Here is a 12,269-nt window from a genome sequence, read left to right as displayed (position 1 = left end):
CATTCCATCAGTTTGACTAGGTAAAAACCATAGTGTAATGGGCAGAAATCAGTATTTTAGATCAGCTCAATCTGTAGGTGGCTCACATCAACTAAGACAAATTTGATTAAAAACCCTGGCTACAACTTTAACATGGGGATGTAATGTCTAGGTTCTATCTTGTGACAAGTTCTATTTCCTCTTGTAGATTTCATTTTATTATAGTTAAAGTGAACAAATAATTTCGGTTTTTTACATTTTACCTAGATTAAACTAGACTTTAGCTACAGAATTAGACATCTGAACCAGCTTAAACCAATTTTTAGTTTTAATAAAACATCGTGCAATGAGTTATTAATTTTGCTTATAATTAAATAATACTATTTCTTTTAATATGCCACACTACAAAAATTTATGGAGAAACAAATTCCAACCGTTAAACGTAGGTTGTCCCTTATTTTGGAATTACAAAAAATCCATGTAAAATAAATAGGCCAAAAACTTATTTTAGTAGGTGTCTCAAGTAAACGCAGTTAAAGTATAAAATATGTAGATGATTGGTGTTGAGATCTTGGTTAGTTGCAGCAAGCGATGGGTTCTTGTGTTTGTGCTGTACATCATACGAACTGCGGCAGAACTTAACTCATCACTTACGTTAACTATGTGACCCATGAATAATGCAAACAAGTAGTTTGGCAAGTTGGCGATAAATAACTAGAAACCTCGCTTCTTAATACCCTGGGATAACTCGTGAATTAAATCTTTCAGAAAGTTTTATTGCCTATCTAAACAATTGTCTGGTCATGTTGTTGTTAAGATGTGTCTTTTATCAAAATTCAGGTGTTGGTTAATTGCATAATCCTCATTAAGTACATGAATAAAATACTTAGCTATCCTTCATGATTTATAAAATAAATATGTATTCCTTGGAAAATTCACAAATAAGTTATCCAAAGAACGGTGTTTGTTACGTAAAATTATATCAATGAATTTCTGATCATTTTTGCTTCCAGGATTGATGTAATGACTTCGATTAAGTTTAATGACAGGAGGGTCGGCGGCTCAGTCGGGCTATGACCACGGAGGGTAGACCATTAAACCATGAGGAATAGACCATAGACCATGGTGGTCTATTGTCTGTGCTATGACGCGAAGACGGCATGTCATGGGTTCGTTTCTCGGATACGCCAATTTAATCCGTAATAATCACGATTGGAACTCCTTAACGTTGCTCAATATATTCATCTCATAGGCCTGGTGACCAAGCGGGCGAAAATCCGGATATTTAAAGGGTTTTTTGTGAATAAAAGAGGGTTAGAAGTAAAAGATTAACTGATCAATTATAAAATTGATAAATTATACGATTGATTAATACTTGTAATAATTTAATTAAAAAGTTATCTAAAAGGAAAGTTAGATGCTCCCCTTGCATTAAACCAATACTTTACATATTTTGCGAGTTCCAAAATAATTTGACGGATTATTTGAGTTATAGGCTTGTCAGCGGTATCCATAGTGACGCAATCAAGAGATTGTTACTTGGCGAGGCGGAACTAATATTTGAAAAAGTATTTAAAAAAATTACTGACTGATATCGTAATTAATAAAATCGCATTGATTGTTACTCTACAGTCGGGACCACGAGAGTCTGCAGTAACCTATTTACCACATGACTTCAAAGGAGCCAATGAGGACAGTGTGGTGTTGCCAAATCTAATAATACCAGCTGATTTGAAAATATTGTTTAGTATTTTAATTATTGCTGTCAACGGGCGATATAGTAACGTCGAACTAGCCTTGTCTTGTGATTGGCTGCCGCCAACTGCAGACTCTCGTGGTCCCAGTTGTAGTTCCAAACACACGCAATGTTCGTAGTTACTATATACATTTTGCAACCTCCTAATTGATGAACACAAAGAGAGAAAGCTAAATGTCAAACTAAGTTACTCAACAAAACCAACAAATTTCGTAGTAAGACATGATCATCAAGAATGACATTTATTCAAACATTCTCATGTTACTTATCTGCTTATCTTATTAAGGACCAAACCAACGGCAGTTTATTTCCTAGACAGAAACTTCCTGGCTGATATGCCAGATATCCCCCGGTGTTTGCTTGAGTGATGTCTATGACCTGATCTTTCCTTGGAGCTGTCAGTGTCTCGAGAGTGCTGCATCTCATGTTTTCTCCCGTGTTTAGTCGCCCTCTCGTTATGGGAGTACCTCAGAAACCTCACTGTAGACCGCACTACGCCCTGGGTCACAGTGGGGAGGAATAGTACTGATAATTTGTAAAACAACATTGTAAGAGTATCAAATTTGTCTGACCTTAAATTCGTTGCTTAGCAGTAATTAAGATACTAAAATTGTATTTTTTCTATCTTCAACTAACATAAATATCAGTTTGAACGTACATTTGATTGACGTTGGATACTGAAGTAGTTTGATTGGTTAGGGTTGTCTATGGTTATGGTGGTTGAAATCCATTCATTAACTAGATTTTGCCCGTTTCCATTAAATGTACGCACCACAGGGGACAATCTGTCGGTGGATCACATCAACTGCAACAACTTCGGAAAAAACACTGGGTACAAATTTAACATGGGGATGAAATGTCTAGTAAAGGTTACATGTCTTTACAACCGAAATTACAATTAGAAAACCCTTGATACAATTATTTATATGACTGAACACTATACTACTATGCTAATATTGATGGTAAAATTAAAAGGTGGTTTGTTACACTAAAAACAGAATGGATGGTAAATTTGAGCGCAGCAAACTACTGTAGGTGAAAATCTACGACTTGTACCTAACTGGTTATGATTTAACATGTTAATGTGGTCTATGTGATGGTAGGGTAACTATCGTGAAAAAATTGTAAATGACGTTAGGAATTTATTCAGGACGTAATAAGGAATAACATACATATCAATAATTGAGGTATGTGAGTTTCTAACTATTTTACTATTTATGAATCAACAAAACCATAACGTAATTTGATACTACTAATTTTTCTAAATATACAGAAAACTTGTATAACTGAAAACATTTATGTCTTACAAGACAATCTGTCTTCGACTGAGGTATACATTTCTTGTAAAACATTAATCTAACATAAGCAGACAATGAAGCATATTATTTTTCTATTTTAAAGCCATCTAAAATAGACTTAGATATGAATAGCAAACCTAAGAACTAATATGAATATACTGATGACCTAAAATATTAGTTTTTTTTACAAAAAGTCTGTTTAAAATTTACAAAGTCCGTTTGAATCCTTATGAACGGATAATATGTGAGGGAAAATAATAAAATTTAAACGTAAAATATAAGTTAATTCGAGAAGTAATATGAAAAGTTATTCAATATTCATCTTGGGCTTCTGCAGGAACGTGAGCTAGCGTTGTCGCGACGTATGTCTCGGTGACATAAGGCGTGACTTGTTTATGACTTCTGTAAACACAACCGTCATTTACTCGTGGAATTGTAACTTTGAACAGACTTCCAAAATCGTATAAACTAAATTCCACTCCTTATTTTGCGATGAAATGTACGATTATTTTCAACAGTGATAAAAGTTAAATGTAATGTTTATAAAATGTTTGTTTTCTCAGTTAAAAATTGGTGCATTTTAGAAATTAAAAATCCTCTATGCTTAACCAATGATACGATCCAGTTATATTGTTAATGGTACAAATATTTAAAACCTTGATAACATGACATGGCAGAATTTATTATTACACGAAATAATTATTATTATTATCCTGTATATAAATTATTATACATTTACACTTTTTTAAAGTTTGTTAGATATCAAGAGGTCCTCCCTGATTTTGTAAATCTTTTGTTGATTAAAGAAACAATAGAATATTTGACTGGTTTATAAAATGATGAAAATCGGAAAGATTAAAAACTTAAAAGAAAAGAACCGAGTTTGTATTGATATTAGTTGTAATAACTACATTAAATAAGTCTTACAGGAAGTAAATCACGGACAGCCAATCTGTGGGGCTTTTAACTCAATCTGAAACTTTCTTCTAACTTGTATCAACACGTGGTTGGTTCCCGTTTGTAAAATGTTTGAACATCTTCTGTATTTGAAAGAAAGTTATTGGATGTTCCAAGACAATTCTTCCATCACTAAAAGTAAAAGCAACTTCTTAATGTTCATTACGGATAATTTGCTTGCTTACACAGAGATTTATTAGGAAGTGTACTCCTTTGATTCTAATTTAATCGATTTCTACATTAAATTACTTTGACGTCAATATGTAATTATAATTTAACTACCAGATGGTTAGTAATTGTCATGCTTTACATTTGTTATGTAGTCTGATTTTATGAAATACTGTTCATTCTCAATTTCACTATTATATCCTCATACCTGTAAAAATTCAGTCTACTATTTATTATCACCTAGAATTAAATCAGAAAATTTTCCATACATCTTTTTCCATTCCTCAAAGACTCCATGATCTTTATTATTTTTATTATTTTTATTAACTGTTGGCATTATCTTAACAGTCTCGCGAACTAGTTGAGATAAATGATATTTGAGTTCTCTTCTGTTGAACTATTACAGAATGGTACAAGACTAACATTCGGATTCCATAGCAAGTTTAGATATGTTGTAAAATCGGAATAAAATACACTTCAGCCGAATTTCTTTATTTTCAGTGCTAAGTTTATTATTATTGTAATTCCTCTTTTGGCTATATAACATCGTACATTTGATTGTGATGTTGAAATGAAATCGCAGAATTAGTCTAGTAACAGAGTTGTTCAATCAACTGACTTCTGTGGTACACCAAAACATTAATACTGTGGTCTCGTAGGTGTATTGCTAGATATAGATATGAATATGACTAATTCGCCCAATACACGCAAAACCGATGTTACGGAGGAAATACAAATATTTTCTAGTCAAATTTCCCCAACAACCAAACACCTGTTAAAGACGTCCAAGAATGGACGAAAAGTGTATTGCATCTTGAGAAAATGTCACCGACTGAGTGCGCTGCAAACACTTTTACTGAGTAGAGTAACTTGACTGTCTGCAATGTTTATTTTGCAATGAATATTCTGCAAGTAAAATGCTATTTGATGCTGACACTGGAATTAGCACTGTCAATATTTGTTCGGTTTATTAAAGATAGTTATTCTTCATTTCAATGAATGATAATTAAATGTATGTAAATCTTAGCAAAATACATTAGTACTTAGTGTTTACAATTCAGCAGAGTCCAGTTGCAAATTAATGAAAGGTCTGACTTTTTTTAGTATGGAACGGGTGACTTTTAATTTTTAAGGCAAGCACAATAACCACTTACCTACCTAGCCATATATAAACACCTAACCTACTATTTTGTTACAAAAAAGTACAAAAATGTTTTCAAAATTCAAAACAACAATTTGGTGTGGAAAAGCAAATTGAAGACAAGTTTAACAAATTATATTTCAAAAATAACATTGTATTTTGTGCTTATAAGGTTACAATTTGTGCATTGTAAAACGTAAAAAATATAAATGTGTTTGGTTTTCTTTCAGGAGCAGAACACCTGGTTATACCACCTCGCTCCTAATACTTGTAGGTAAGTTAGGAACAATTTTCAGGTTAAAAGAATAATCTGTGAAATTTTATCTAAGGCCTGTATTTGGAATTTTAAAACAATGTCGAGGCTATCAAAATATAATAATACAACCCACATTTTTTCCCACTAACATATTACAAATCGGGTTTCCTTTTTAGCTAAACTATGGTTATGTTTGGTAATGAGTATTTAACCCCCTGGCATCAAAAGTGAGTGTAAACAAGTTTTATTGTTTGACGTTGGAGCCGCCAAAGCTAACATCTCTGCCAGCCGAAATGGGCATCTGCAACGCACAATCTTACATTTCCCTTCTTTGTTGTATATTTTTAAGTTATTATTAAAATTATGTTTACGAGTAAAGTTTGTGTTATGTAAGGTATATATTGTAAATATAAAAAGAATAAGAATAATTAATAAGAAGAACATTTATAAGTTATGAGAAGTATATGATACCCCCATCGCAGCAAACCTGCAGACTAAGCGAATTTCCATTTCCCTGAATGGATTTACACTAAAATGTCTCCTTAAAAATATCACATTTATTCCCTATTTAAAAAAAAATCAGGTTAAAACATACTTAGGTTTGCTGCAACAGGGAGGGTAAAAGTGTTTTTATGTAAAATGTTAATTTGGTAAGAAATAAAAACATTTTCCAAATTTCGGCAAAATATGTTAATAAACAAGCAAACTACAACAGTTTACTTATTCTCCATAAGAATAACATGGAAATTTTAAATTTACAATTTTTTGGAAATATCTCCGTAACTATTAGGCGCATTATAACGCTTCAACATACTAAATTATTTGTTTTTTTAAGCTCTACAAAATAGTTTAGAAAGAAATTGCAAAATTTTATGTTTTTTGGGTCAAAAATGGGAAAACCCCATTTTTACCCCATAAAAGTCCCCATAAACCCCCGTTCCCATGGTCCGATCATGCTGTTTCGCGAACTCGTTCGAATAAACGTAGGTTTACACGTTTGTACGAAATTTCATCAAAATCGGATCATTTTTGCTCGAGTTATCGCGCTAACGGACACACATACATATATATAAATATATATATATATATAAATATATATATATATATATGTGTGTGTGTGTGTGTATATAAATTTGAACGGATGGTGTTTTTGGCCTCTAGGGACCTCAAAACGAAAAAAAATCGGTCCCGGGTCCAGGTCTTACCATGAGTACTACGGTAATAGCTTATTCCCTATATGAGAAATTCGCTAAAATGCATTCGATTACATACATGTACATAGTATAACATGCTACATGAAGTACAATGAGCCTGCCATAACATAACGAAGTCGAAGAAGGAGACAAGAGGAGAGAACGCCTTCTTCTTGAATGGCTACTCTTAAAGAGCCAAAGACCCAACCAAATACGTATGTCATCAAGAGTCCAGCCTCTGGTAAAGGACTATCAAATGCTGGGTGACAGCCAGTTCTACCACTTCTGTGAAAAACTTTTATTATTTTATCTAGTGCGGGTGAAATAATTTAAAGTTAGAAACAGTACCGATCGTTTAAGCATTTTCATCTACAGGTTTACACTCTAAATACATATGTTTGTATAAGGAAAAATGCGTGGTTAAATAAACTTTTAATGTAAGTGTTTACGTTATGTGCGACGTTTTAATTAGTTATTAAAATAGCCTTTTGGGTTTTCACTCGTACATAATAAAGATAATACTGGTGTTAGGAACATCAAGGATGACTCCTACGAGCTCATATCTTGCATGCTTGAGTTTATTCATCGCTTAAATTAGACTCCAACTCCAAACGTCGTTTTACCGAAACATTTTGCATACTTCGAATGCTTGGCATACACGATATTGCTTGATAGACGTAGTAAAAATGTATTACTTTTTTAGTAAAATAATTAATATTAAGCTTATAACGCTACGAGAAAATATCCCGCAAATCAAATGTTGTTGGTTAAACTCAAGGCAACATCCATATTAATCAAATATATTCACAAACATTAAGTCGGCTTGCATGCAGAAGAATTGACATTAAACAACAATACTGAAACCCTAGAAAGCATTAAAGTTGGATTGAAAACTCACTAGAGGAGTTAATAAACCACATTCGATATTGCAAACAGTAAAATGTGCGGTTGCACCTTCGCATATAACACAACAGTTTATGGTTCAATGAAAGAAGTCATTTTATTACTGGCCACAAAATTTACAATGGATATTGAGCATTGGATTGTAATCTACATTACTTTGAGGGAATTTCAAAATGAAGGACTGGACGGAGGGGGGGGCATCTGCGCCTTATTCGGCAACAGGTGTGAGGCGATATTAGAGATTCTGAAAATAGTGGATGATTTTATTTAAATTCTGACTTCTAAAGCACAGTGACCTGTGTAAAACAGGCCTGAATCTAACGAATACTATCAAACATTATACTGTATTGACAATTCTAAAATACAGGTAACCCCTTCAAAAAGGAATAACACATAAATGATTCGTCAGTTTCCAATTGTGTTTAAATTGTGTAGAAAGAAGGGAGAGGAAGTTTCACATAATTTAGTTCGTAAAATCTAACCATACCAACACCATCTTGTGCAACTATTTACGATCGTTTATTAAATTTAGAAAACACGAATAACTAAATAAAAACTACACGTATAAATCATTCATTACTTTACTATGGTGGCCCAACTGGGTAGGAAAGAGAAAAGGTTTCATAATTTTTAGTCCGTAAATTATGATTAAAGAAACACTAACTTATACTGACTATAATAATGCACAACATTTATCCTTTTTAAACCAAAAAGTAAACTTAATTAACAAGAGTGCGCAAATAAATAAACAATTTATTGCATTGCAGCAATATTGTCTAAGCTGGACACAAAGCCTTTGAGAGTTTAGATTTCATCCATTTAAGTTGGTCAGACCTTACGCAAACTACACCATTACATACTAAATTTAAAAAGAAACTTTATTTTACAATTTGAAAATGCAGTAAACCAAAATAAACTCTAAGCAAATATAGTATTTATCAGTTCGCAATATTGCTTTGCCTGAGTAACAGAGTATAATAAGTTACTGATATTGGGTTTCACGCTTTTTAGACCATTCTTACCAAATCAATACTAAAAACACCTCAAGGTTTTTTCGGTTCTAGAGTTTAATTATTTGACGTTTGTCACTGGGTTATTGGTCTTGCTTTTAAGACTACAACTCAACAAAACTAAGGTTTGTAAATTTGCGTGTGCCAAGGTAACAACTGAGTTTTCATAAATCCGTCTTTTTCCGATAACGATTACATTCCTAAGCCAAGATCGAATTTGCCTTAAACGATTTGTTAAATGAAGTGAAAGTGCAGTCTATTGGGAACCGATACGTGAAAATTTTCAGAGAACTCTAGCAGTTAGGTTTTGGTATGTTTGACTAGGTTAAAGTAAGAATAACTATAGGGTAATGGATATAAAATACAAGGACTAATAATATTTTACGTCGAATTTTTCGTTGAATTTAATAGTTCAAATTTTCATAAACTTTTAACATAATCATTTAAGAAATTGAAATAAAAATCAATGGATTTGTTTTAGATTTATGTCTTATTGTGACTTTTAGTAACAAACTTAAACCCAATCAACCTACTCTCCCTATTTACATACATATGTATCCTGTTTGTCCCTATTCAAGCCTCTTCTGTAGTAAAATCTATCTCCCTTCAGCACTAAAGTGTAAATTGAATAAAGAAATTACTTTTTTAGATATAAAGTAGGGCTAACAAGTATTTTCTTACTTGATCTTTATCAGTACAACAAAACATAACAGGGATCGATACTGATTGTTCAAAATGTTCATTACTTGAATAACTACAGTCTTAATTTTTACCTAGTTAATGAGATAAAATACTACTCCTTTTTATTTAAAATTATTAGTTTTTTTTTCTCTCTAAGAAATATATTTACTAAACAATGTTGATAGCAAAAACTTCCAATATTGTGACTGACGAATGGACACTTTCAGGACCAATCTTTTCGCCAACAACAATGTTCTGTATAATGAAGCCCCTCAGGATGTGTTCAACGTCAAGAAGGACTGTTAATGCATTACTTATTCTGAACAAATGTATATCTCAACATTAGCTTTTGATTTTAAATTCGTAATACTTTTAGAAACCATAGAATTCTTAAGCAGAATTCTTAATCTTCAACCCATTCTTAAACAATCCAATGAATATCCATTCCTTTGTAAAACCGTTACGTGACTGCGACCGTTTAAAATATCGTCAGTGAAAAGTTTGCAAAATGAGAAGAAACTATATAATAAAAATTAAAAAATTAAACTAGACAAAATATTATGTTAATGATGCAGTAGTAGTATGTCTGTTTTATTGGCCACTGAGTGTTCATCTTCACTGTTTTTATATTATTTATTGCCCCTAGTGTGTTTACTTAAACTAGTTCGTTTCTTTTTTTGTATCTTTCCATAGCGATTCTCTGATCATTTTATTACTTCAGCATCTAAGATGAATTAGTGTCTATTCAGCTTGAGTCAGCCTGGCAAGTCTTGTCTGAGCGATTTAACACCATCTCATCGTTGAGCTTCTCCTCGTCCATTTGTCTATAAAATCTTCCAAGTGGACTAACTAAATATCTGTTCCAAGGAGATGGTTTTTTGTAGCTATACAATTTTAAGGAAAAATAAATTTCCAAGTTTACATGTGTTTTAATTTGATTCTACTAATTTACACAAATACTGTATGCCTAGAGACACTCGTAAGCTACATATGTAAATATTATTTTAGCAAATCAGTATTAAGCTTTTGCGCCGTTAGCCACTGATTATCAGGTTTAAACTGGCGATCTTCTTTTGTTAAGCCAGCATTAGAACCACTCCGTTCATTCTGGTATTATTTTTTTCAGGATCCCTATAACCGTAAAGCACATCTTGTCTATTATCCAACAAATATTATTTAGCATTTTATTTTTCAAAACGGCAGTAATATGCTTTTAATAACAATACCATATAATTGGTAGCAGTCTAAAAAGGCATTACGGTACCTTGAAGCTAAGTATAATGTAAATTAACCGTAGGTTATGTTTAACTGGAGTCAGAGTCAGAATGGAGAATAACCTACTTAAATTACAGTCATTTTGTTATTCTGGGCTGTTAGTGCTGTTACAGAGTACAAAATATTGCAATAGTAGGTCTACGTATTCGTAGACATGCAAATTATAAACTGAAGGATGGACATTTTTCTTTGATAATTGTTTTTTTTGTTATGAAGGATTATATATGAATCATGGAATTATTTTTACAGTACACCTTCCAAGAGTTTCCAATCCAGACCGTTAGTAAAAGAAAATAAAATAATTGCTCTATCAAGAGCATAGTTATACTGTGATATTGTGGTGATTTCTACTATCCCTTATTTTAATTTAGATCAGCTGTCCTAGTTTATATGCAATTTAACTTGTTATTCTGTTTTTACATTCATTTTTTCAACATATATTGAAGGAACAGACAAATTACTGTGGTAAACACAAATAAAATATCTGATTTTGTTCGTCAACCCCTGCCTGATATGATTTTCGTAACAACCGTACACTATACCAGTATCCTTCAGGAGGAACATTATGAACAAAATTAGGGGATTTACAGAAAAAACATAACTATTTAATGATTTTTACAGGAGTCATTTGAAGTTTAATTCCATTCTGACTAAAACTATTAGTACTACCTTACATTAATTAAAGTGTTGTAGGAAAACTGCAGTTTCAGTCATGAGTTAACGTACACTCTATCATTTTATCGGATAGATAATTAGGAATAAAATAGTTGTAAGAAAAGGTAGTAGCTTGTATTTAAAAAACAAATATTTAACAATTTATAAACGTATATTGGTGATAAATATGGGACAAAGCCACTCCTCACAATCATTCGAAAACTAAGGATTTTGTTTATGAGTATTACACCGGAAGTCGGTAGACAAATTGCCTCATCACTTCCGGTTAGCCCTCGATCATTTAATGGCTTTCACGCGAGTTAGCTTTTGTTCGCAGATTTCACAATGATTTTTGTGTGATAAATTCACAATCAACCACAAAATTAAGCTACACCCACACAAACAAAGTTTTGAACTTACAACAATGTTCTTCATGGGCGAAAGTATTGTCATTCGACCAGTTATACCCAAAATACGATTATTTTATTTTATTTGTTGTTACGCGATGGTGGAAAGAATTAACATAAAATGAGATAAGTTAAAGTGTTTTTTTTGTTGTTTTATTATTTTATTATTATTATTATTTTTTTTTTTGGGGGGGGGGGGGTAAATTAAGTCAGAGCATTTCGGCGTCTGCTGAAAAAGAGTGCCCCCAACAGGTTTGACAAAAATTTTGAGTGTTCCATACTATTCTTTGGTTCTATTCAGACAGGTTAGCGCTAATTAGCGTTTGGAAGTTGAACTCAGTATACTTAAATATTGTTTAAGGTTTCACTGTGGAAGGGACGTCATCAAAGTTAGCTATTTTAACCAGTAGAGATTGCAGTTTTAAAAGTTCTCCGAAGAGGTCAATTAAGCTTGGGGTTTTAGTTTCGCTGTTTGTGAAAATGTGACCAATGAGCTCAATTAATGTTTACTCGTACTTGTGACAGCTTTGTAACGTTGTAAATTTGACCATTGATAGTGGAAGATATTCTGTTAGGCCTAACTGTAAGTTG

General features: G+C 32.4%; 1 protein-coding gene across 5 annotated transcripts in view; it reads left to right on the top strand.

Moving 5' to 3' along the window:
• Positions 1–12,269, top strand: part of LOC128985833 (prothoracicostatic peptides-like) — a 301,184-nt gene that overhangs the window by 185,948 nt on the left and 102,967 nt on the right. For 4 of the 5 annotated variants that reach the window (XM_054405760.1, XM_054405761.1, XM_054405757.1 and 1 more), the window contains one exon: positions 5,530–5,573. The gene's annotated coding sequence lies outside the window, so the exon portion shown is untranslated. The remainder of the gene's footprint in view (positions 1–5,529; positions 5,574–12,269) is intronic. The other variant, XM_054405759.1, reaches the window with a different exon arrangement.

This window comes from Macrosteles quadrilineatus, unplaced genomic scaffold (genome assembly GCF_028750875.1).
Source record: "Macrosteles quadrilineatus isolate MER2022 unplaced genomic scaffold, UCM_ALF_1.0 Scaffold_2__2_contigs__length_208266976, whole genome shotgun sequence".
Taxonomy (NCBI): domain Eukaryota; kingdom Metazoa; phylum Arthropoda; class Insecta; order Hemiptera; family Cicadellidae; genus Macrosteles; species Macrosteles quadrilineatus.
The sequence above is the reverse complement of the archived record's forward strand: the minus strand, read 5'-3'. Positions and strand labels throughout refer to the sequence as shown.